Genomic DNA, 5,000 nt, shown 5'->3' on the forward strand with positions numbered 1-5,000 from the left:
TCGACGGTCACCGCGCAATGCAAGAACAGGCCAAAAACTGGCCAAAACGGCCCAAAAACGGGCCAAAACTGGCCATTTTTGGCTGCGCGAGCGGCGAGCGGCGGACAGCGAGCGAAGCGAGAGGCAGCACCGTCCCTGCTATACGAAAGCCCCATCCAGCCCTGTGCCACCCGGGGGGTTCCAGGGTGCTGAGATGGCTGACGTTTTGCTCCGCTCTCGACGGTCACCGCGCAATGCAAGAACAGGCCAAAAACTGGCCAAAACGGCCCAAAAACGGGCCAAAACTGGCCATTTTTGGCTGCGCGAGCGAGCGGCGAGCGGCGGACAGCGAGCGAAGCGAGAGGCAGCACCGTCCCTGCTATACGAAAGCCCCATCCAGCCCTGTGCCACCCGGGGGGTTCCAGGGTGCTGAGATGGCTGACGTTTTGCTCCGCTCTCGACGGTCACCGCGCAATGCAAGAACAGGCCAAAAACTGGCCAAAACGGCCCAAAAACGGGCCAAAACTGGCCATTTTTGGCTGCACGAGCGAGCGGCGAGCGGCGGACAGCGAGCGAAGCGAGAGGCAGCACCGTCCCTGCTATACGAAAGCCCCATCCAGCCCTGTGCCACCCGGGGGGTTCCAGGGTGCTGAGATGGCTGACGTTTTGCTCCGCTCTCGACGGTCACCGCGCAATGCAAGAACAGGCCAAAAACTGGCCAAAACGGCCCAAAAACGGGCCAAAACTGGCCATTTTTGGCTGCACGAGCGAGCGGCGAGCGGCGGACAGCGAGCGAAGCGAGAGGCAGCACCGTCCCTGCTATACGAAAGCCCCATCCAGCCCTGTGCCACCCGGGGGGTTCCAGGGTGCTGAGATGGCTGACGTTTTGCTCCGCTCTCGACGGTCACCGCGCAATGCAAGAACAGGCCAAAAACTGGCCAAAACGGCCCAAAAACGGGCCAAAACTGGCCATTTTTGGCTGCACGAGCGAGCGGCGAGCGGCGGACAGCGAGCGAAGCGAGAGGCAGCACCGTCCCTGCTATACGAAAGCCCCATCCAGCCCTGTGCCACCCGGGGGGTTCCAGGGTGCTGAGATGGCTGACGTTTTGCTCCGCTCTCGACGGTCACCGCGCAATGCAAGAACAGGCCAAAAACTGGCCAAAACGGCCCAAAAACGGGCCAAAACTGGCCATTTTTGGCTGCGCGAGCGAGCGGCGAGCGGCGGACAGCGAGCGAAGCGAGAGGCAGCACCGTCCCTGCTATACGAAAGCCCCATCCAGCCCTGTGCCACCCGGGGGGTTCCAGGGTGCTGAGATGGCTGACGTTTTGCTCCGCTCTCGACGGTCACCGCGCAATGCAAGAACAGGCCAAAAACTGGCCAAAACGGCCCAAAAACGGGCCAAAACTGGCCATTTTTGGCTGCACGAGCGAGCGGCGAGCGGCGGACAGCGAGCGAAGCGAGAGGCAGCACCGTCCCTGCTATACGAAAGCCCCATCCAGCCCTGTGCCACCCGGGGGGTTCCAGGGTGCTGAGATGGCTGACGTTTTGCTCCGCTCTCGACGGTCACCGCGCAATGCAAGAACAGGCCAAAAACTGGCCAAAACGGCCCAAAAACGGGCCAAAACTGGCCATTTTTGGCTGCACGAGCGAGCGGCGAGCGGCGGACAGCGAGCGAAGCGAGAGGCAGCACCGTCCCTGCTATACGAAAGCCCCATCCAGCCCTGTGCCACCCGGGGGGTTCCAGGGTGCTGAGATGGCTGACGTTTTGCTCCGCTCTCGACGGTCACCGCGCAATGCAAGAACAGGCCAAAAACTGGCCAAAACGGCCCAAAAACGGGCCAAAACTGGCCATTTTTGGCTGCACGAGCGAGCGGCGAGCGGCGGACAGCGAGCGAAGCGAGAGGCAGCACCGTCCCTGCTATACGAAAGCCCCATCCAGCCCTGTGCCACCCGGGGGGTTCCAGGGTGCTGAGATGGCTGACGTTTTGCTCCGCTCTCGACGGTCACCGCGCAATGCAAGAACAGGCCAAAAACTGGCCAAAACGGCCCAAAAACGGGCCAAAACTGGCCATTTTTGGCTGCGCGAGCGAGCGGCGAGCGGCGGACAGCGAGCGAAGCGAGAGGCAGCACCGTCCCTGCTATACGAAAGCCCCATCCAGCCCTGTGCCACCCGGGGGGTTCCAGGGTGCTGAGATGGCTGACGTTTTGCTCCGCTCTCGACGGTCACCGCGCAATGCAAGAACAGGCCAAAAACTGGCCAAAACGGCCCAAAAACGGGCCAAAACTGGCCATTTTTGGCTGCACGAGCGAGCGGCGAGCGGCGGACAGCGAGCGAAGCGAGAGGCAGCACCGTCCCTGCTATACGAAAGCCCCATCCAGCCCTGTGCCACCCGGGGGGTTCCAGGGTGCTGAGATGGCTGACGTTTTGCTCCGCTCTCGACGGTCACCGCGCAATGCAAGAACAGGCCAAAAACTGGCCAAAACGGCCCAAAAACGGGCCAAAACTGGCCATTTTTGGCTGCACGAGCGAGCGGCGAGCGGCGGACAGCGAGCGAAGCGAGAGGCAGCACCGTCCCTGCTATACGAAAGCCCCATCCAGCCCTGTGCCACCCGGGGGGTTCCAGGGTGCTGAGATGGCTGACGTTTTGCTCCGCTCTCGACGGTCACCGCGCAATGCAAGAACAGGCCAAAAACTGGCCAAAACGGCCCAAAAACGGGCCAAAACTGGCCATTTTTGGCTGCACGAGCGAGCGGCGAGCGGCGGACAGCGAGCGAAGCGAGAGGCAGCACCGTCCCTGCTATACGAAAGCCCCATCCAGCCCTGTGCCACCCGGGGGGTTCCAGGGTGCTGAGATGGCTGACGTTTTGCTCCGCTCTCGACGGTCACCGCGCAATGCAAGAACAGGCCAAAAACTGGCCAAAACGGCCCAAAAACGGGCCAAAACTGGCCATTTTTGGCTGCACGAGCGAGCGGCGAGCGGCGGACAGCGAGCGAAGCGAGAGGCAGCACCGTCCCTGCTATACGAAAGCCCCATCCAGCCCTGTGCCACCCGGGGGGTTCCAGGGTGCTGAGATGGCTGACGTTTTGCTCCGCTCTCGACGGTCACCGCGCAATGCAAGAACAGGCCAAAAACTGGCCAAAACGGCCCAAAAACGGGCCAAAACTGGCCATTTTTGGCTGCACGAGCGAGCGGCGAGCGGCGGACAGCGAGCGAAGCGAGAGGCAGCACCGTCCCTGCTATACGAAAGCCCCATCCAGCCCTGTGCCACCCGGGGGGTTCCAGGGTGCTGAGATGGCTGACGTTTTGCTCCGCTCTCGACGGTCACCGCGCAATGCAAGAACAGGCCAAAAACTGGCCAAAACGGCCCAAAAACGGGCCAAAACTGGCCATTTTTGGCTGCACGAGCGAGCGGCGAGCGGCGGACAGCGAGCGAAGCGAGAGGCAGCACCGTCCCTGCTATACGAAAGCCCCATCCAGCCCTGTGCCACCCGGGGGGTTCCAGGGTGCTGAGATGGCTGACGTTTTGCTCCGCTCTCGACGGTCACCGCGCAATGCAAGAACAGGCCAAAAACTGGCCAAAACGGCCCAAAAACGGGCCAAAACTGGCCATTTTTGGCTGCACGAGCGAGCGGCGAGCGGCGGACAGCGAGCGAAGCGAGAGGCAGCACCGTCCCTGCTATACGAAAGCCCCATCCAGCCCTGTGCCACCCGGGGGGTTCCAGGGTGCTGAGATGGCTGACGTTTTGCTCCGCTCTCGACGGTCACCGCGCAATGCAAGAACAGGCCAAAAACTGGCCAAAACGGCCCAAAAACGGGCCAAAACTGGCCATTTTTGGCTGCACGAGCGAGCGGCGAGCGGCGGACAGCGAGCGAAGCGAGAGGCAGCACCGTCCCTGCTATACGAAAGCCCCATCCAGCCCTGTGCCACCCGGGGGGTTCCAGGGTGCTGAGATGGCTGACGTTTTGCTCCGCTCTCGACGGTCACCGCGCAATGCAAGAACAGGCCAAAAACTGGCCAAAACGGCCCAAAAACGGGCTAAAACTGGCCATTTTTGGCTGCGCGAGCGAGCGGCGAGCGGCGGACAGCGAGCGAAGCGAGAGGCAGCACCGTCCCTGCTATATACGAAAGCCCCATCCAGCCCTGTGCCACCCGGGGGGTTCCAGGGTGCTGAGATGGCTGACGTTTTGCTCCGCTCACGACGGTCACCGCACCACGCAAGAACGGACCATAAACAGGCCAAAACAGCCCAAAAACGGGCCAAAACTGGTCATTTTTGGCTGCGCGAGCGAGCGGCGAGCGGCGAACAGCGAGCGAAGCGTGAGGCAGCACCGTCCCTGCTATACGAAAGCCCCATCCAGCCCTGTGCCACCCGGGGGGTTCCAGGGTGCTGAGATGGCTGACGTTTTGCTCCGCTCACGACGGTCACCGCGCCATGCAAGAACGGACCAAAAACAGGCCAAAACAGCCCAAAAACGGGCCAAAACTGGCCATTTTTGGCTGAGCGAGCGAGCGGTGAGCGGCGAACAGCGAGCGAAGCGAGAGGCAGCACCGTCCCTGCTATACGAAAGCCCCATCCAGCCCTGTGCCACCCGGGGGGTTCCAGGGTGCTGAGATGGCTGACGTTTTGCTCCGCTCACGACGGTCGCCGTGCCACGCAAGAACGGACCAAAAACAGGCCAAAACAGCCCAAAAACGGGCCAAAACTGGCCATTTTAGGTTGCGCGAGCGAGCGGCGAGCGGCGAACAGCGAGCGAAGCGTGAGGCAGCACCGTCCCTGCTATACGAAAGCCCCATCCAGCCCTGTGCCACCCGGGGGGTTCCAAGGTGCTGAGATGGCTGACGTTTTGCTCCGCTCACGACGGTCACCGCGCCACGCCAGAACAGACCAAAAACAGGCCAAAACAGCCCAAAAACGGGCCAAAACTGGCCATTTTTGGCTGCGCGAGCGAGCGGCGAGCGGCGAACAGCGAGCGAAGCGAGAAGCAGCACCGTCCATGCTATACGAAAGCCCAATCTA

This window comes from Musa acuminata, unplaced genomic scaffold, assembly GCF_036884655.1.
Source record: "Musa acuminata AAA Group cultivar baxijiao unplaced genomic scaffold, Cavendish_Baxijiao_AAA HiC_scaffold_482, whole genome shotgun sequence".
NCBI lineage: Eukaryota > Viridiplantae > Streptophyta > Magnoliopsida > Zingiberales > Musaceae > Musa > Musa acuminata.